Below are 23,006 nucleotides of genomic sequence, written 5' to 3' on the forward strand. Positions count from 1 at the left end.
AGTAGCTTCCACACACCTTTGGCATGTGGAACAGCCAGGCATCTCTGTCCCCAGTGGGAAAGCTGCATGTGGCCCTGGTGAAGCAGCCCTTGCACACTCACAGAATAGCCCAGCACCTCCACCCCTAATAGCGTAACCACACCTGACCTGGTGGAGCATCCACACATTCTTGCAGCCTAAGCCACTAGTGGATTTGTAAGCATTGCCAAAATTGACTACAGATGAAGAAACTGCACAGAGACTACACTACTGCATTCATCCGGAACCAAGGCCAACATGTCCTACATAATTGACTCCCTAGGACACATCTTTAGGTGATTTTTTTTTATTATAACAACTCTATAAAATTGGAATATGTGGCCATTTCATCAGATGCATAGACATCAATGCAGAGACACACAAAATATTAAAAGGCAAGAAAATATAGTACTACCAAGGAAACACAATAACTCTCTGGAAACAGACCCTATAAAATGAAAATTTATGGGTTTCTTGAAAAGGAATTTAAAATAATGATCTTAAGGAAACTCACTGAAATACAAGAGAATAAAGATAGACAATTCAACAAAATTGGGAAAACAATTATTAGCTGAATGAGATATTTGAAAAAGAGAGAGATCTTGTTAAGAAAACAAATCCTGGAGGTGAAGACTTTAATGAATAAAATTAATAATAGAAATGAGAGCTTCAAAAGCAGACTAGATCAAGCAGAATTTAAAAAAAATACTGAACTTGAAGACTGCTCTTTAAAATAATTCAGTCAGAAAGAAAAAAACATAAAAGATCCAAGAAAATCTGAGATCTGTGAGACACCATTAAGCGAACAAAATTTTGCATTATTAAATGTTCAGAGGGAGACAAGGCAGACAAATATTCAGAAAGTTTATTTAATAAAATAATAGATGAAGACTTCCCACGTTTTGAGACAGATACAAATATCTAGATCCATGAAACTTATAAAGTCTTATTAGTTTCAACCCAAAGAGGTCTTTTCCAAGGCACATTATAATGAAACTGTCAAAAGTCAAAGACAGAGAAAAAATTCTAAAAGACAAAGAAAAAATTCTAAAAGCTTCAAGAGAAGAGGATGAAGTCACATATAAGTGAACTTCTGTTAGATTTTTAGATGATTTCTCACAGAAATCTTGGAGGGTGAGAAAGTGGAATATTATATTTGAAGTGTTAAAAAAACCATGCTAGAAAAGAATACTAACTCAGCAAAGCTATTTTGCAGAAATGAAGGAGAAATAAAGTATTTTCTAGACAAGCAAAAGCTAAGAAAATTTGTAACCACTACACCAGCCTTACAAGAAATGCTTAAGGGAGTGCTTTGACCAGAAGTAGAAGAACGTTAATTATTATCACAAAATCATAAAAGTGTAAAACTCACTGGTAGAGGTAACATCATAATCAAAATCAAATTGTGTCTTTACTTTAATGGTGGTATGTAATCTTTCAGGTCTCTAGCACTAATGATAATAACCATAGCTACAATAAATTGTTAAGAAATACACAATATAAAAAGATGTAAATTCAGGTAGGAATATTACAAATTATGGGAGGGGAGAGTAAAAGTCTAGAATATTTGTATACAACCAAAGTTAGGTTGTAATCAACTTAAATAGTATTCTAGAACTATAAGATTTTTAAGTGTAAGCCCTACAGTAACCACGAAGAAAAAAAATTACAGCAGCTACACAAATGAGAACAAATAATAATAAAAGCTTATCACTAGGAAAAACAATCAAACCACACAGGTAAAAAACAAAAGAGGAATAAAAGAACAAAAAAATACAAAATAACTAAAATTATATAACAGGGTAGAAAAATGTCCATAGCTATCAAAAATAACCTTAAATGTAAGTGAATTAAATTCTCCAGTTAAAAAAGGAGTAGCTAAGTAGATTATACAAAAAGATTCAGAAGGTGGCCAAGATGGCCAACTAGAAGAGGCTAGTGTGTGTGGCTCTCACAAAGAGGAATGGAAGGGCTGAGTAAATATAGCACCATCAGCTGAAATATCCAGGTATTTGCTCTAGGACTAATCAAGGAAACAAGTTGACCTGCAGAAAATGGAGATGAGCAAGGCAGGACCACAGACCTTTCCAAAGTGACATGGAGCCAAGGGAACCTCTCCTGCCCAAGGAAGCAGTGAGTAAATGTGTGACCCTGGGAACCAACACTTCTCCCACGGATCTTTGCAACCATCAGGTCAGGAGATTTCCTTCTGAACCAACTCCACAAGGGCCTTTAGTTTGACACAGAGAACTGTATGGAATCTCAGCAAAGCAGCTACTTAGGAGTGCATGGAGACTTGGGAGCCTTAGCTACTCAGGCTCTCTGGGCTTCCTGGCAAAAGTAGCTGCAACTCCAGCAAAGTGGGAGGTTAGACCCCTGTACACACCTCTAGGAAAGAAGCTGAATCAAAGGGCTGAGCAGCGAAAGTCTGCAAATCCCACTTCCACAGGAACTTGCAGGATAAGACTCACTGGCTTGGAATTCCAGCCAGCCACCGGTAGCAGCATTGCATCTATATGGGATGGAACTTCTTGGGGGAGAAGAGGGCTGCCATCTTTACTTTTTGAGTGGTTTAGCTGTTCCAGCCTTCAGGCTTTAGAGAGCTGAAGCCAACTGGGGTGGAAGGGATCCCCCAGCACAACACAGATGCTTTACCAAAATGTGGTCAGACTGCTTTTTTTTAAGCAGTTCCCTGATCTCATTTCTCCCAACTATATCCTCCAGCCACCCTAACCAGTGTTCTTCACCTGACATAGATTTGAAGTCTCCTTTGAATGGAGCTACCAGAGGGAGGGGTGGACCACCATCTTTGCTGTTTGGGTGACTTAGTCTTTCAAGTCTTCAAGCTTGGGAGAGTCTAAGCTGACTAGAGGTGAAAGTGGTACCCCAGCACAGCACGACTGTTTTATAAAAATGTGGCCAGAGTGCATTTTACAGTGGGTTCTTCATCCCATTCCTCATAACCAGGTGGGGACTTCCAACCAGGGTCTCCTGTTACCCCAACTGGTGATCTCTGGCTGACAGAGGTTTCTGGAATGGAGCTCCCAGAGGGAGGGGTGGGCCGTCATCTTTCTTGTTTAGGTGACTTAATTATTTCAAACTTCAGGCTTTGGAAAGTCCAAGCCAAATGGAAGCTGAGGCAGTCCTCCCAGCACAGCACAGCTGCTCTGTGAAAATGTAGCTAGACTACTTCTTAAAACAGATCCCTGACCTCATCCCTCTTCACTGGGCAGGGCCTCCCAACTAGGGTCTCCAGTCAGCCTCACCAGTGTTCTTCATCCAACAAAGACTTGAAATCTTCCTAGGTTGATGTCCCAAAGGAACATCTTTGCTGTTTGGGTGACTTGGCTATTTCAACTTCGGCCTTTGGAGTGTCTGAGGTAATTGGGGGCTGGAGTGAAGCCTCAACATAGCACAGCTGCTCTACAGAAACATGGCCAGACTGCTTTTTAAAGGGGCCCCCAATCCTGTTCCACCCCACTGGGAGCAACTTCCCAATCAGGGTCTCCAGCCACTTCCTACAGGTGTGTTTGGGCCAGCAAAAAGTCCATACCTCTCTGGGAGAGAGCTTTCAGAGAGAGAGGCAGATTGTCATCTTTGCTATATTGCAGCCTTCACTGGTGACAGTTCCGTGTACTGGAAAATCCAAGGTGACAAGGGAAAGGAATGGGCCTGCAGCATACTGCAGCAGCCCTATGGAAAACTAGACAGAGTATTATTTGGGTGCCTGTTCCCATATCTCCTCAATTGGCAGGTCCTCCAGGCATAGGCCTCCAGCCACCCTCCAACAGAGCTATCAAGCCAGTAGTAACTCAACAACTCCCTGGACAAAGCCTCCAAGGGCAACTGAAAGCCTCTCTGCCACTACCTCGGCAGTGGAACTGCCCTTTCCACCCATGGACTAATGAAGGAACAAAGATCCTAAGTGCTTTATTAACACCTCCAACAAGCTTCAGTTGACTGAAGGAGAGGGGACCAGTCGATCTTCCCCATCTTCCATGGGTCTCACACAACCACTTCCACTCATCACCAGACAGGGAACTTCCACCTTGAGCCCATAGCACAGACCCTTCATCCTGGGCTGATTGCACTGAATGACTGCTGGCCTGCATGTCTCTGGGGTGGAGGCTCTAGCAGGTGAGCAAAAGACCCTGCAACCATTAATAAGGTCCTTTCCTTTGTTGCCCCCCAAGTTGGGGAAGAAACATAAACACTGAGATCCTCCCAAAGCTGCAGTGGGCAGACCAGGAGTTCCAAGCCATGATCTACAGCCAGCACTCAAGAAAGAGAGGAATCTACACAAATACAAACACCTCTATATATACAAATTAGAAAATTTAGAAGAGATTGATACATTCCTGGACACATAACACCCTTCCAAGACTGAACCAAAAAAGTTAATTTCCTCGATAGACCAATAACAAGCTCTGAAATTGAATCAATAATAGACTACCAACAATGAAAAGCTCAGGAGCTGATGGATTCACAGCCGAATTCTACCAGATATACAATGAAGAATTGATATCATTCCTATGAAAACTATTCCAAAAAAATGAGGAGAAGAGACTCCACTCCAATTTAGTATATGAGGCCAGCATCATCCTGACACCTCTGCCTGATCTTAGAGAATCTTCCTAATCCTCTGGCAGAGACACAATAGCAACAGAAAACTTCAGGCCAATATCCTTGATAAACAGAGATACAAAAATCTTCAACATAATAATTGCAAACTGAATCCAGCACCACATCAAAAAGATAATCAACCATGATCAAGTAGGCTTCATCCCCAGGATGCAAGGTTGGTTCAACATATGCAAATCAATAAATGTGATTCATCACATAAACATAACTAATGACAAAAACCACATGATTATCTCAATAGACACAGAGAAGGCTTTAAATAAAACTCAACGCCATTTATGTTAAAAACCCTGGATAAGCTAGATATTGAAGGAATATGTCTCAAAATAATAACAGCCAACTGTGGCAAACCCACACCCAACATTATACTGAGTAGGCAAACCTGGAAGCATTTCTGTTGAAAACCAGCACAAGACAAGTATGTCCTCTCTCACCTCTCCTATTCAACATAGTATTGAAAGTCCTAGCTAAAGCAATTAGGCAAGATAAAGAAGTACAGGGAATCTAAACAGGAAGAGAGAAAGTGAAACTATTTTTGCAGAAGACATGACTCTATATGTGGAATTCCCCATAGTCTTGGGTCAAAAGCTACTTCAGCTGGTAAAAAACTTTAGAAAAGTTTCAGGATACAAAATCAATATACAAAACTCACTAGCATTCCTATACACCAACAATAGCCAAGACAAGAGCCAAATCATAAAGGCAATCCCATTCACAGTTGCCACAAAAAATAGCATTCCTAGGAATACAACTAAACAGGCAGGTGAAATATCTCAACAATGAGAATTTTAAAAAAATTCTCAAAGAAATCAGAGAAGACACAAACAAACAGAAATGCATCCCATTCTCATAAATAGGCAGAATCAATATCATTAAAATGGCTATACTGCTCAAAGCAATTTACAAATTCAATGCTATTCTTATCAAACTACTAATGTCATTACTCAGATAACTAGAAAAAATTATTTTACATTCTCTTCACTATAGGGCTACAGTAACTAAAACAGCATGGTACTGGTACAAAAACAGGTACATAGCCCAGTGAAACAGAATAGAGAGTCCAGAAACAAGGCCACACAACTACAACGTCCTGATCTTTGACAAAAGCTGACAAAAGCAAAGGGGAAAAGCCTTTCTATTCAATAAATAGTGCTGGGATAACTGGCTAGCTATATGCAGAAGACTGAAGCTGGACCCCTTCCTTACACCATATTCAAAAATCGACTCAAGATGGATTGAAGACTTACATGTAAAACTGAAAACTATGAAAACCCTGGTAGACAACATAGACAATACCATCCTAAACATAAGAATGGGCAAAGATTTCATGACAAAGTCACCAAAAGCAATCGCAACAAAAAGCAAAAATTGACAAATGGGAGCTTCTGCACAGCAAAAGAAACTATCAACAGAGTAAACTCACAACCTACAGAATGGGAGAAAAATATTTGAAAACTGTGCATCTGACAAAGTTCTAATATCTAGCATCTATAAGGAGCTTAAACAATTACCAAAGAAAAACAATCCCATTAAAAACTGGATAAAGAACATGAACTTTTCAAAAGAAGATACACATGTGGGCAGCAGTCATATGAAAAAAAGCTCAATATCACTGATCATTAGAGAAATGCAAATAAAAACCACAATAAGATACCATCTCACATCAGACAGAATGGCTATCACTAAAAAGTCAAAAAGTAACAAATGCTGGTATGGTTGTGGAGAAAAAGGAACACTTATACACTCTTGGTTGGTGGGAGTATAAATTAGTTCAAACATTATGGAAGGCAGTATGGCTATTCCTCAAAGAGCCAAAAGCAGAACTATCATTCAACTCAGCAATTCTATTACTACTGTTTTAGTATATACCCAGAGGAATATAAATCATTCTACCATAAAGACACATGCACAGAAACGCTCATTGCAGCACTATTAACAATAGCAAAGACATGGAATCAACCTAAATCTCCATCAATGGCAGATTGAATAAACAAATGTGATACATATACACTGTGGAATACTATGGAGTTATAAAAAACAATGAGATCATGTCTTTTGCATGAACATGGATAGAGCTGGAAGCTATTATCCTCAGCAAACTAATGCAGGAACAAAAAACAAAACACCATATGTCCTCACTTATAAGTGGGAGCTAAATGATGAGAATTTATGAACACAAAGAAGGAAACAACAGACACTGAGGTCTACTTTAGGGGGAGGATGGAAGAAGGGAGAAGAGAAGAAAAGATAACCATTGTAACCATTGAGCACTGGGCTTAATAATTGGATAATGAAATAACCTGTACAACCAATCCCCATTATATGAGTTTACCTATGTAACAAACATTCATATGTATGCGTGAACCTAAAATAAAGGTTAAAATAATTTTTAAAAACCCTGAGATTCATCTATATGCTTTCTAGAAGAGGCTCACTTTGCCTTTAAAGACACATATAAAGTGAAAGTAATGGGATGGAAAATGATATTCAATGCAAATGGAAATTAAAAGAAAGCAGAAGTTGGTGTACTCATATCACTTAAAATAGACTTTATGTAAAAAAGTGTAAAAAAAGACCATATATCATTATATAATGATAACTGTGTCAGTTTATCAAAAGAATATAACAATTGTAAACATATATGAACCCAACACCAGAGCACAAAAATGTATAAACAAGTTATATTACACCTAAAAGGCAAGATAGACTGCAATACAATAATAGGAGGAAACTTAAACACCCCACTTTCAGAAATGGACAGATTATTCAGACAGAAAATCAACAAAGAAACATCAGATTAACACTTCACCCTAGATCAAATGAATCTAATAAACATTTACAAAGCTACCCAACAGCTGCAGAATACACATTCTTATTATCAACACATAAAACTTTCTTTAGAATAGATCATATGTTAGGACCAAAATAAAAATTATATCAAGTATCTTTTCTTACCATAATGTAATAAAACTAACCATGAATAACAGGAAGAGCTTTGAGAATTATGTACGTATATGTAAAATAAATAACATACCCATGAATAACACATGGATCCATAAATAAATTAAAAGGAAATTTTTAAAAATTTTGAGACAGATGGAAATGAAAAACAACATACCAAGATGTATGGGATACAGCAAAAGCAATACTTAGAAGAAAGTTTATAGAAATAATCACATACATTAAAAAATTAGAAATATTGCAAATAAACAATCTAACATTGCATCTCAAAAAATTAGAAAAACTAGAACATACTGAGGCCAAAAATAGTAGACGATAAGAAATAATAAAAAACAGAGCATAAATAAACAAAATAGAGACTGATAAAATATAGAAGTTCAATAAAATGAAGAGTTGGTTTCTTGAAAATATGGTTCAACATACAAAAATCAGTAAGTGTGATACATTGTATTAACAACAATCAAAATAAAAACCGTATGATTATTTAAATGAATGAAAAAAATTAATAAATTTGAATATCTATTTATGATTAAAAAACTGTTAAAAAATTAGGTATAAAAGAAATGCACCTCAACATAATACAGGCCACATATGACAAATTTACAGCTAACATCATACTTAATGTTGAAACTTTTAAATCTTTTTCTCTAAAATCTGGAAGAAAACAAGGATGGTCACTTTTACCACTTTTATTCAACACAGTAAGATAAGTCCTGGCCAAAGTAATTAGGCAAGATAAATAAATAAAAGGCATCCAAATTGGAAAGGAGGTAGTCTTTATTCAGACAGTCCCTGTTTGCAGATATGTAGAAAACCTTACAGATCACACACACACACACACACACACACACACACTGTTAGAACTAATAAATGAATTCAGTAAAGTAGTGGGACAGGCAATAACAAATGCTGACTAGGATGTGGAGCAAAGGAAACCCTCAAACACTTTTGGTGGGAGAGTGAATTAGTACTACCACTATGGAGAACAGTTTGGAAGTTCCTCAAAAAACTAAAAATAGAGCTTCCATACAATCCAGCAATCCCACTACTGGGTATGTATCCAAAGAAAATAAGATCAGTATGTCAAAATGATACCTGCACTACCATGTTTATTGCAACATTATTTATAACATCTAAGATATAAAATCAACAAACTATGTGTCCATTAAAGGATTAACAGATAAAGAAAATGTTGTATACATACAGAATGGAATACTATTAAGCCTTTAAAAAGGATAAAATCCTGTCATTTGTGACAACATGGATGAACCTGAAGAACATGGTGTTAAGTGAAATAAGCCATGCTCAGAAAGACGAATACCATATGATCTCACTTATATGTAGAATTTAATAAGCTGAATGCATAGAAGCAGAGTAGAACATTGTTTATCAGAGGACACGAGTAGGGGAGTTGAGATGTTGGTGAAAAGACTTAAAATTTCAGTTAGATAGGAGTAATAAGTTCAAGAGATCTGTCTTACAACATGGTGGCTATAATTAATAACCACGTATATTATTCTTGAAAATTACTAAGAGAGTAGATTTTAAATGTTCTTATCAAAAATAATAAATATGTGAGGTAAAGCACATGTTAATTAAACTGATTTATTCATTTCATAATGTATAAATATTTCCAAAAATATGTACATGATAAATATATACAATTTGTATTTGTCAATTTAAAATATGAATTATGAAGAACGGTGATATCAGCAAATACCATTAAGGTATTTTTAAGCCATGTGCAGGAATATCTCTCTATTGAAGGTCTTATAAATTTTTTTTTATCAAACTCAGTATAAGCTGTATCTGCAGTTTATTTTTCAAAAATTGTTTATATTTTGACTTCATTAGTCTGTGATATTCCAACCTGAGTGTGTTATACATCACTTAAGAAGCTTGTTAAAATGTTGTTGCCAAGGGCACATCCCCGCAAATTTAGATTCAATAGTTGTAGAAGGGGGCTTGGAATCTGCATTTTGACAAACACTGTAGGGAATTTTTATGTCCACTCACATTTCAGAATGCCAACTGTTAAGGAAGAAATCTAGCATATAAAGAAAAGGCCTCTCTCACACAGATGAGATGCTTTAACATTTGTCATAGAGTTCCATTCCCTATTTCAGATCTGGTCCAAGACATTTCTGGGTCCAATCAGTATTACTAAGCCGGTCTTCTCTCTCCATGCCCCATTCCTACTGCTACCCAGCACTCCCAACTTTCTGAACAGGGGCAAGGCATAGTTGCTTAATCCGGCCCTGGAAGGAAAACCTGTAAAACCCCAGGCTTTATTTTGCCTCTTTCTTATGTCACTCAGCTGACATGCTTAACTACTTTTGCTATAGCCTCCACATAGCTGTGGTACCCACATTTTCTCACTAAAACTTAGCATAATAGGAAGAGACAATAAGGAAGACCTGAATGCATTTTTCTGGTCTTTGGTGGTAAATTTCTTTGGAACTCAGGAAATTTATGGAGCAGTTCATTCACCCCCTGACTAATTTAAGCCAGGCCTGGCTTGGCTGAGACTCTGGTGGGAAGGAATGAGTGAAGAGGTAGAATACAAGAGGGATAGAGTAATTTTCTTGCACCCAGAAAAACTTCTTGCTAAGGAAAGTTGAAATAGGGTTTGGAGGTATTCTCATAACAGTTATTCCAGAATTTGGGAATCGGAAGTAATATTTTAGGCTACTCACTCAAGTCAAGCTTACACTCCATCCCCTCCCAAATGATGTCAGAACCAGCCTTCCTGTCCCCAGTGATGATATGTTTATTTCCTTCTGAAGTCTTCCCCTAAGGACAAACTGAAAACATTTGCTCCCTCTGCTGTTATAGCCTTTGGGCAATCTGATGTCTGAGACCAAGTCCTGCTGATTCTTCTCTTTTCCAGACTAAACAGCCCCAGGACATCCAACTGTTCCTCATTGGAATGTTTTCCAAGACCTTTCTGTTTTAAACTGAATATTTGTGTTTGCCCCACAAATTCACATGCTGAAGCCCCAACTCAAGTGTGCCTATATTTGGAGTAAGGAAGTACATAACGTTAAATGAAGTAATAAGGCTGGGGCCCTTATCTGATCAGATTAGTTTCCTTATAAGAAGAGACACCACAGAGCTTGCTCTGCAACACGCCCTTGTTCACGTAATGAAGAAAAGCCATAGGAGGACATTATGAGAAGGTGTCAATCTACAAGCCAGGAAGAGATCCCTCTTCAGAAACCAAAGCTCCTGGCACCTTAATCACAGATGCCTAGCCTCCTGAACTGTGAGAAAATAAATTTCTGTTGTTTAAGGCACTCATTTTATGGTATTTTGCTAATGGGAGCCTGAGCGCACTAATATACCAAGCTACTCACTTTCCTCTTTACAGACCTCAGTTTGTGTCTCTCTTCATGTTCCGGGTCTAGAGCTACTACCTTGATGTGGGCCTGGCCAGAAGAAAAGAGAGCTACATTATGAAATTTGGTAATTAACTCCCTTTTGGAATTTTGTTAGTTATTTCTAAAGTAAGTTCTGACCCAACTTACCACGTCTTCCCTGAATGCCCTGAATGCCACACAGGCCCACCCTGCTTCCCAGGGATCTGATTCCAGAGGCAGATAGTCCATTCCTTGCTGTGCTCTAATCTGAATCTACTAAATTATTTGATAAATATTTACTATAATACTTATTCAATAAGTATTACTATTTTGTGCCAGGCAGTGCTCTGGACACTAGAAACAGAACACTAAATAAGGCAGATAGTTTCCTGTTCTGTTGGGTTTATATTCCAGTGGGAGAAAGCAGATAGTGAAAAGCTGTTTTCTTGCCTTCTGGCAAGTAACAAGATAATTCTTAGCTGGACACAGACTCAGACAGAGGCTTGCAACACTCCTGCCTCAAAACCCATCCTTAACAGAGTTATTTTCATAATTGAGGGCTTTCCCTGCCCCCACAAAGATGCTTGGATTTTTAGCTGGGCTGCAAACTGATGGCTAACAATTAGAGCTCTGCAATAGTCATAAAAACTCTCTGGAGACTAAGTGTTGGAAGAACCCTTGTTATTTAAGGGAGCATGAGGCTTAGTGGAGATTTCCCATAAAACACTCCAAGTCAGGCTGCCAATTCAGTCTCCAGGACAATGTTCACCTTCCACATTAGCATATACATCTCTGCTACATTCCTAGAATTTTTAGATTTAGTTTTGGATATTACAGTCTATTACAATGGAGCAATGAAACAGTGCTTTGTAGTCAGGTAGGCCTTAGTTCAAATCCTAGCCCCATTTTCATAGCCACATAACTTATAGTCTTATGCAAGTTAGTGAATACTCTTAACCCAGTTTCCTCACCCATTTCATGGATTGTTGTTAGGAGGTGACGAAGACATCACTTCAATAGACTCAACTGATTTCTTTAGCACATTCACTTCCCTTTAAAGTTCCAACAACTTTCACATCATTTACCATAAGAAGTCACATGTCTTAGCAGGTTCTCCTCCCCAATTTATTTCTGGAAGTAGCTAAGGAACTTCCATGTTATACTAGTATGTTCCGGTCATTTTGCTTCTCACCACCTCAGCCAGCCACTTTGCTTGGAGCTGCTACTACACTCCAGGCTAGTCATTTCTTGCCCTTTCCTAACTGCTTTTCTTCAGGCTGCTCCCTACAAGTTTCTGCTGTTTTCCTTTTAGGTCCCACCTCCCACCTCCACTCCCAAGCCTTAACTCAATTTTCTATCCCAACTGGAAGAGCTACAGGAGATTTTGTCAAGCTTTCAAAGGTTCCACAGACATTTTTCTTAGATGGAGATGAAGAACAGAGGACCTGGGATTCCCATTTTCCCAGGAGTCTTTATGAGAGAAAAGTGTTTCTTAAGCCTATAGCCTAGGATTGTGGGCCCAACACCAATATGGGAGGAGGAGGAGTATAGCTACCTCTCTATCCCAAAGCAAATCTGAGGGAACAGGATAATTTTTTCTGGTTATAGATGAAAAGTGCCTGGCATAACTCTATAGGCACTGGACCTGGCAAAGTGGGTGAGGTGAAAAGAGAGACCTAAAGATGAGCATTATGTAGTCCTTAATTTGCAGTTTTGCAAGGGAGGAAACTACATATGTGAGTGGAAGACATATTTGGGATATTATTTTACCACCGAAGGCCTAGTTACATTGTAGAGGGGAGGGTTTCCATTCCCTCAATTTTGTCTCTGGGAAAACAGACCTGACTAGACGTTATTAGCAAGCCTGCTGATATCATCCTAGCTATCATAGGAATCTGGCTTGGCAGGGCTCTTATGGTGCCTGAGGATCTTCTATTATGCCAGGATCTTCCTCAAGTCTTCCCCAGTTTTCTGTTGTTACTCTTGTAAAGCAGAATCTTGCAATCCTAGGGCCCCTGAGGCCCTGAGAAATACACTCATGTACCATGAACTTTGTTTTCAAAAGGGCCTTAGGTTTTGGCCTTCTCGTGATGCTTCCTTTAAACTGTGACTTTCTAAAGATGCCTCCATGCCATCGTACGTTCCCTGATAGAACCATTGGGCTAAGCAAGAAATGTATCTTCTGATCAGATCATTTGGCTTCTTCATTAAGAAGGACAAAAGTATGCTTATCTTACCTTTGGCTTTCTACTCTATCTTCCAGACATACCAAACATTTTGCCACATCTCAATCACATAGTAGTCTTTCACATATCCATATATTTGTTTGAAATAACACCTCTTGCCCTAACCTCTTTTATAATCACCATTAAGACTTTATATAACCTGAACCTTGCCCACATCTGCAATCTCATCTCATACTACTCTTTCTCTCATTCACTATATACAAAGTGTAGTATTTTTTGGAAAATTATTCTTTGATACCACCAAGCTCCTGTGTCTTTAGAGGCCTTTGCACTAGCTATTTCCTCTACTTAAGCTGATTTTATATTACTACTTAAAGTTTGGTTCTACATTTATTTGTTTATTGTCGGTATCTGAAACTAGAATGTAAAGTTGATGGGGGCTAAGACTTCCATCTTGGTTGTCTAGTGCAGTACCTAGAAAAGAGTAGGCGTTCAATAAATATATTTGTAATGAAAATAACTGTCATGATATTTTTCAAGCAAAGAGCTGGAGTCCAAAGGCTGTATTAATACCATGCTCATATGTCAATTTACTGCCAGGAGAAGGTGATGGAGATGTAGGGGTGTCAGCCCAGTTCCAAGACTCATGCTAGAAATTCAAGCTTTCAACCTCTGGCCTTTGCTTTAATCCATTTTCCGTACAGCAGTAGAAGTTGAAATTTATATTTTTTCAAGCTTTGTTGAGTTATAATCAACAAATAAAAATTTCATATACGCAAGGGATACAACACGGTTATTTGCTATACATATACATTGCAAAATGATAATCACAATAAAAGTAACACATCAATCACCACAATTAGTTATGATTTGTGTGTATTGGAGATGAGAACACAAAATCTACTGTCTTCACAAATTTCAAGTAAACAAAACTGAAGTGTTAACTGAATCACTGTGCTATATGTTAGGTATCAGAACTTACTCATCTCACAAATAAAAGTTTGTACCCATTGACCAACATCTCTCCATTTCCCTCACGACCCTCTCCCTGGATATCATTATTCTATTCTCTGATTCTATGAATTAGACTTTTTATTTTAGATTCCATATGTAAGTGAGATGACACAGTATTTGTCTTTCTATGTCCGACTTAACTTACTTAGCATAATGCCCTTTAGATGAATCCACGGTGTCACAAATGGCAGGATTTCCTTCTTTGTAGGGCTGAATGATATTCCATTTTATCTATCTATTTATCTATCTATCTAGCTAGTTAGCTATGATGTATCAATTTATCTTTATCTCACATTTTCTTTATCCATTCATCCATCAACAGGCAGTTAGGTTTTTTCCATATGTTGTCTATTGTGAATAATGCTGCAAAGAACATACAAATATCTCTCCAAAATACTGATCTCATTTTCTGTGGATATATACCTAGAAATAAAATTGCTTCTCATTTTCTATGGATATACACCCAGAATTAGAATTGCTGGATTGTATTCTACTTTTAACTATTTGAGGAAACTCCATACTGTTTTCCATAGTGGCTGCACTAATTTACATTCCCACTAACAATTTCCAAGGATTTCCTTTTCTCTACACTCTTGCTGACAAATTATTTCATATTTTTTGATAATAGACATCCTAATAGATGTGAGGTGATATCTCATTGTGATTTTGAGTCACATTTCCATGATGATTAGTGACATTGTGCACCTTTTTATATAGCTGTTGGCCATTTGTATATCCTTTTTGGAAAAAATGTTTATTCAAGCCCTTTTCTCATTCAATTCAAATTAATAAATTTATTTACTTATTATTTCATTTTATCTTTGAGTTGTGACAGTTTCTTATAAATTTTGGATATTAACTCGTATTTGATACATGATTTGAAACTATTTTCTTCCATTCTGTGAATTGCCTTTTCTTGTTGTTGATTGTTTTCTTTGCTGTGCAGAAGCTTTTTAGTTTGGTGCAGGCCACTTGTTTATTTATTTTCTTGCATGGGCTTTTGGTCTCATATTCAAAAAATCATTGTCAAGACCAATGCCAAGGAGATATTTTTCCTGTTTTCTTCCAGTAGTTTTAGGGTTTCAAGTCTTACATTTAAGTATTTCAACCAGTTTGAGTTCATTATTGTATATAGTCTAATTTTGTTATTTTGCCTGTAAATACCCCGTTTCCCCTGCATCATTTATTGAAGAGACTAACTTTTCTCTATTGAATATTCTTGGGGTCCTTGTCAAATATCAGTTGACCATATATGTGTGGATTTATTTTGGGGCTCTCAAATCTATTATACTGGTCTATGTGGTTTTTTTTAATATTAGCATCATACCGCCTTGATTACTGTAGCTTTGTAATATAGTTTAACACCAGAAACTGTGATGCCTCCAGCCTTGTTTTTCTCAAGATTGCTATGGATATTTAGGATGTTTTGTCATTTCATATGAATCTTGGGATTCTACTTTGAGTCCTGTGAAAAAATGTCACTACAATTTTGATAAAGATTGCATTGAATTTGTAGATCATTTTGCAAAATACAGACATTTGAACACTTCTAACTCTTCTGACCAATGAATACAGGGTATCTTTCTATTTGAGTTTTCTTTAATTTCTTTTATCAATTTCCTACAGTTTTCAATGTACCTAAATTTATTTCTTAGTATTTCATTTTTATGCTATTCTAAGTGTAACTGTTTTCTTAATTTCTTTTTCAGATAGCTTATTGTTAGTATATGAGAGCACAACTGATTTGTGTGTTGATTTTGTATGCTGCAATTTTGCTGAATATGTTTATTAGTTCTAACAGTTTTTTGGTGGAGTCTTTAGAATTCTCTATGTGTAAGTGTATGTCATCTGCAATCAGAGACAATTTTACTTTTTTTTTAAACTTGGATTAAGTTTTACTTGTTTACCTTGCCTAATTGCTCTGGCTAGGACTTCCAGTACAATATTGAATAGAAGTGACAAGAGTGAGCATTATTTTTTTTAAGTTTTATTTTAAGCTCATGAGTATAAGTGTAGGTTTGTTACCTAGGTAAACTTTTGTCATGGGAGTTTATCATACAGATTATCACCCAGGTATTAAGCTTAGTATCCATTAGTTATTTTTCCTGATCCTCTCCCTCCTCTCACCTTCCACCCTCTGAAAGTCCCCAGTGAGTGTTGTTCCCCTTTATTTGTCCATGTGTTATCATCATTTAGCTCCCATTTATAAATGAGAACATATGTTATTTGGTTTTCTGTTGCCAGGTTAGTTTGCTAAGAATAATGGCCTCCTGCTCCATCCATGCCTATGCAAAGGACATAATCCCATTCTTTTATAAGGCTGCATACTATTTTATGGTGTGTATATACCACATTTTCTTTATCCAGTCTATCATTGATGTGCGTTTAAGTTGATTTCATGTCTTTGCTACTGTGAATAGTACTGCAATGAACATACATGTGCATGCATCCTTATAATAGAATAATTTATATTCCTTTGGGTATATACCCAGTAGTAGGATTACTGGGTTGAATGGAATTTCTATCTTTAGGCCTTTGAGGAATCATCACACTGTCTTCCACAATGACTGAACTAATTTACACTCCCACCAACTGTGTGTAAGCATTCCCTTTTCTCCACAACCTCACTAGCATCTGTTATTTTTTGACTTTTTTTTTTTTTTTTTTTTGAGATGGAGTCTCACTCTGTCATCCAGACTGGAGTGCAGGGGCACAATCTTGGCTCACAACCTCCACCTCCCAAGTTCCAGCGATTCTCCTGCCTCAGCCTCCTGAGTAGCTAGGACTACAGGCACGCGCCACCCTGCCTGGCTAATTTTTGTATTTTTTAGTAGAGATGGGGTTTCAACATATTGGCCAGGCTGGTCTCGAACTCCTGACCTGGTGATCCACCCACCTCGGCCTCCCAAATTGCTGGGATTACAGGCATGAGCCACCATGCCTGGCCTTGACTTTTAATAATAGCAATTCTGACTGATGTGAGATGATATCTCATTGTGGTTTTTATTTGCATTTCTCTAATGATCAGTGATGTTGGGCCTTTTTTTCATATAATTGTTGGCTGTATGCATGTCTTTTTTTGTGCTTACTGTTCATGGGCAAAGGACATGAAAAATAGGCATTCTTTTTTTATTTTGTTTTATTATTATTATACTTTAAGTTTTAGGGTAGATGTGCATGATGCACAGGTTTGTTACACATGAAAAATGGGCATTCTTATCTTGTTCTTGGTCTTAAGGGGAAAATGTTTCAGCTTTTTATTGTTTAGTATGATGTTTTCTGTGGTCTTGTCACACATGGCCTTTACTGTGTTTAGGTACACTCCCTCTACATCTACATTTTTTGGTGTTTTATTGTGACAGAAGGTTGATTTTTTTCAAATGCTTTTTTATGCAACTATAGAGAAGTTATATGAATTTTATTCTTCATTCTGTTAATGAGGTATATCACACTTATCATTTTTTGTATGTAGAACCACACTTTCATCTCAGGGACAAATTCCACTTGATCATGGTGTATGATTCTTTCCATAAGCTGTTGAATTTTGTTTGCTAGTATTTTGTTGAAAACTTTTGCATATACTCATCAGAGACATTGGTCTGTAATTTTCATTTTTTGTAACAACCTTATTTGGATTTGTATGGTAGACTTGTAAAGGGAGTTTGTAAGTGCTCCCTTTTTATGTTTTTGGAAGTGTTTGAAAATAGGCATTTGTTTCTTCTTAAAAGTTTTGTAGGATTTACCTGTGAAACCATGTCCTGAAATTTTCTTTTGTTGCAAGTTTTTGTACATCTTTAAGCTCCTTCTTTGTTACTGGGCTGTTTAAGTTTTGGCTTCTTTATGATTTAGTGCTGGTAGGTTGTAAGTTTCTTTGAATTTATACATTTTGTCCAGGAAATTTAATATATTGGTGTAGTATTGTTAATAGTAGCATATTATGAACATTTGTAATTCTGTAGTATCAACTGAAATGCCTTTTCTTTCATTTTAAACATTATTTATCTGAGTTCTTTCTCTTTTCTGTTAGTCTAGCTAAGAGTTTGCTGATTTTATCAATTTAAAATATCGACTCAGGAGGTGGAGCCAAGGTGGCCTAATAGGAACAGCTCCAGTCTACAGCTCCCAGCATGAGTGACGCAGAAGACGGGTGATTTCTGCATTTCCAATTGAGGTACTGGGTTCATCTCACTGGGGAGTGTTGGAAAGTGGGTGCAGGACAGTGGGTGCAGCACACCAAACATGAGCCAAAGCAGGGCGAGGCATTGCCTCACCTGGGAAGTGCAAGGGGTCAGGGAATTCCCTTTCCTAGTCAAAGAAAGGGGTGACAGATGGCACCTGGAAAATCAGGTCCCTCCCACACTAACATTGTGCTTTTCCAATGGTCTTAGCAAATGGTACACCAGGAGATTATATCCCACACCTGGCTCAGAAGGTCTTATGCCCACAGAGCCTCACTCATTGCTAGCACAGCTGTCTGAGATCAAACTGCAAGGCAGCAGCGAGGCTGGTGGAGGGGCACCCACCATTGCCAAGGCTTGAGTAGTTAAACAAAGGGGCCGGGAAACTCGAACTGGGTAGAGCCCACCACAGCTGAAGGAGGCCTGCCTGCCTCTGTAGACTCCACCACTGCGGGCAGGGCATTGCCAAACAAAAGGCAGCAGGATCCTCTGCAGACTTAAATGTCCGGGTCTGACAGAATTGAAGAGAGTAGTGGTTCTCCCAGCATGCAGCTGGAGATCTGAGAAAGGACAGACTGCCTCCTCAAGTGGGTCCCTGACCCCTGAGTAGCCTAACTTGGAGGCAACCCTCAGTAGGGGCAGACTGACACCTCACACGGCCAGGTACTCCTCTGAGAAAAAACTTCCAGAGGAACTATCAGGCAGCAACATTTGCTGTTCACCAATATCCACTGTTCTGCAGCCTCTGCTGCTGATACCCAGGCAAACAGGGTCTGGAGTGGACCTTCAGCAAGCTCCAACAGACCTGCAGATGAGGGTCCTGACTGTTAGAAGGAAAACTAACAAACAGAAAGGACATCCACACCAAAACCCCATCTGTACGTCACCATCATCAAAGACCAAAGGTAGATAAAACCACAAAGATGGGGAAAAAACAGAGCAGAAAAGCTGAAAATTCTAAAATTCGGAGTGCCCCTCCTCCTCCAAAGGAATGCAGCTCCTCACCAACAATGGAACAAAGCTGGATGGAGAATTACTTTGACGAGTTGAGAGAAGAAGGCTTCAGATGATCAAACTACTCCGAACTAAAGGAGGAAGTTCAAATCCATGGCAAAGAAGTTAAAAACCTTGAAAAAAATTGGACAAATGGCTAACTAGAATAACCAATGCAGAGAAGTCCTTAAAGGACCTGATGGAGCTGAAAACCAAGGCATGAGAACTAAGTGACAAATGCACAAGCCTCAGTAGCCAATTTGATCAACTGGAAGAAAGGGTATCAGTGATGGAAGATCAAATGAATGAAATTAAGTGGGAAGAGAAGTTTAGAGAAAAAAGAATAAAAAGAAATGAACAAAGCCTCCAAGAAATATGGGACTATGTGATAAGACCAAATCTACATCTGATTGGTGCACCTGAAAGTGACGGGGGGAATGGAACCAAGGTGGAAAACACTCTGCAGGATATTATCCAGGAGAACTTCCCCAATCTAGCAAGGCAGGCCAACATTCAAATTCAGGAAATACAGAGAATGACACAGAGATACTCCTCGAGAAGAGCAACTCCAAGACACATAGTTGTCAGATTCACCAAAATTGAAATGACAGAAAAAATATTAAGGGCAGCAAGAGAGAAAGGTCAGGTTACCTACAAACAGAAGCCCATCAGACTAACAGCTGATCTTTTGGCATAAACTCTACAAGCCAGAAGAGAGTGGGGGCCAATATTCAACATTCTTAAACAAAAGAATTTTCAACCCAGAATTTCATATTTAGCCAAATTAAGCTTCATAAGTAAAGGAGAAAGAAAATCCTTTACAGAGAAGCAAATGCTGAGAGATTTTGTCACCAACAGGCCTGCCCTACAAGAGCTCATGAAGGAAGCACTAAACATGGAAAGGAACAACTGGTACCAGCCACTGCAAAAACATGCCAAATTGTAAAGACCTTTGAGGCTAGAAAGAAACTGCATTAACTACTGACCAAAATAACCAGCTAACATCATAATGACAGGATCAAATTCACACATAACAATATTAACTTTAAATGTAAATGGGCTAAATGCTCCAATTAAAAGACACAGACTGGTAAATTGGATAAAGAGTCAAGACCCATCAGTGTGCTGTATTCAGGAAACTCATCTCACGTGCAGAGACACACATAGGCTCAAAATAAAAGGATAGAGGAAGATCTCCCAAGCAAATGGAAAACAAAAAAAGGCAGGGGTGGCAATCCTAGTCTCTGATAAAACAGACTTTAAACCAACAAAGATCAAAAGAGACAAAGAAGGCCATTACATAATGGCAAAGGGATAAATTCAACAAGAAGAGCTAACTATTTTAAATATATATGCAACCAATACAGGAGCACCCAGATTCATAAAGCAAGTCCTTAGAGACCTGCAAAGAGACTTAGACACCCACACAATAATAATGGTAGACTTTAACACCCCACTGTCAACATTAGACAAATCAATGAGACAGAAAGTTAACAAGGGTATCCAGGAACTGAACTCAGCTCTGCACCAAGCAGACCTAACAGACATCTACAGAACTCTCCACCCCAAATCAACAGAATATACATTCTTCTCAGAACCACACTGCACTTATTCCAAAATTGACCACATAGTTGGAAGTAAAGATCTCCTCAGCAAATGCAAAAGAAGAGAAATCATAACAAACTGTCTCTCAGACCACAGTGCAATCAAACTGGAACTCAGGATTAAGAAACTCACTCAAAACCACTCAACTACATGGAAACTGAACAACCTGCTCCTGAATGACTACTGGGTACATTACGAAATGAAGGCAGAAATAAAGATGTTCTTTGAAACCAACGAGAACAAAGACACAACACACCAGAATCTCTGGGACACATTCAAAGCAGTGTGTAGAGAGACATTTATAGCACTAAATGCCCACAAGAGAAAGCAGGAAAGATCTAAAATTGACACCCTAACATCACAATTAAAAGAACTAGAGAAGCAAGAGCAAACACATTCAAAAGCTTGCAGAAGGCAAGAAATAACTAAGATCAGAGCAGAACTGAAGGAAAGAGAGACACAAAAAAACCTTCAAAAAATCAATGAATCCAGGAGCTGGTTTTCTGAAAAGATCAATAAAATTGATAGATCACTACCAAGACTAATAAAGAAGAAAAGAGAGAAGAATCAAATAGATGCAATAAAAAATGACAAAGGGGATATCACCACCCATCCCACAGAAATACAAACTAGCATCAGAGAATACTATTAACACCTCTATGCAAATAAACTAGAAAATCTAAAGGAAATGGATAAATTCCTGGACACATGCACCTTCCCAAGGCTAAACCAGGAAGAAGTTGAATCTTTGAATAGACCAATAACAGGCTCTGAAATTGAGAGAATAATTAATAGCTTGCCAACCAAAAAACGTCCAGGACCAGATGGATTCACAGTCGAATTCTACCAGAGGTACAAGGAGGAGCTGGTACCATTCCTTCTGAAATTATTCCAATAAATGAAAAAAGAGGGAATCCTCCCTAACTCGTTTTATGAGGCCAGCATCATCCTGATACCAAAGCCAGGCAGAGACACAACCAAAAAAGAGAATTTTAGACCAATATCCCTGATGAAAACCGACGCAAAAATCCTCAATAAAATGCTAGCAAACTGAATACAGCAGCACATCAAAAAGCTTATCCACCATGACCAAATGAGCTTCATCCCTGGGATTAAAGGCTGGTTCAACATATGCAAATCAATAAACATAATCCAGCATATAAACAGAACCAAAGACAAAAACCATATGATAATCTCAATAGATGCAGAAAAGGCCTTTGACAAAATTCAACAAACTTCATGCTAAAAACTGTCAATAAATTAGGTATTGATGGGACGTATCTCAAAATAATAAGAGCTATCTATGACAAACTCACAGCCAATATCATATGGAATGGGCAAAAACTGGAAGCATTCCCTTTGAAAACTGGCTCAAGACAGGGATGCCCTCTCTCACCACTCCTATTCAACATAGTGCTGGAAGTTCTGGCCAGGGCAATCAGGCAGGAGAAGGAAATAAAAGACATTCAATTAGGAAAAGAGGAAGTCAAATTGTCCCTGTTTGCAGATGACATGATTGTATATCTAGAAAACCCCATTGTCTCAGCCCCAAATCTCCTTAAGCTGATAGGCAACTTCAGCAGAGTCTCAGGATACAAAATCAATGTGCAAAAATCACAAGCATTCTTATACACCAATAACAGACAAACAGAGAGCCAAATCATGAGTGAACTCCCATTCACAATTGCTTCAAAGAGAATAAAATACCTAGGAATCCAACTTACAAGGGATGTGATGGACCTCTTCAAGGAGAACTACAAACCACTGCTCAATGAAATAAAAGAGGATACAAACAAATGGAAGAACATTCCATGCTCATGGGTTGGAAGAATCAATATCGTGAAAATGGCCATACTGCCCAAGGTAATTTATAGATTCAATGCCATCTCCATCAAGCTACCAATGACTTTCTTCACAGAAATGGTAAAAACTACTTTAAAGTTCATATGGAACCAAAAAAGAGCCCGCATCACCAAGTCAATCCTAAGCCAAAAGAACAAAGCTGGAGGCATCACGCTACCTGACTTCAAACTATACTACAAGGCTACAGT

Source organism: Nomascus leucogenys, chromosome X (assembly GCF_006542625.1).
Source record: "Nomascus leucogenys isolate Asia chromosome X, Asia_NLE_v1, whole genome shotgun sequence".
Taxonomy (NCBI): domain Eukaryota; kingdom Metazoa; phylum Chordata; class Mammalia; order Primates; family Hylobatidae; genus Nomascus; species Nomascus leucogenys.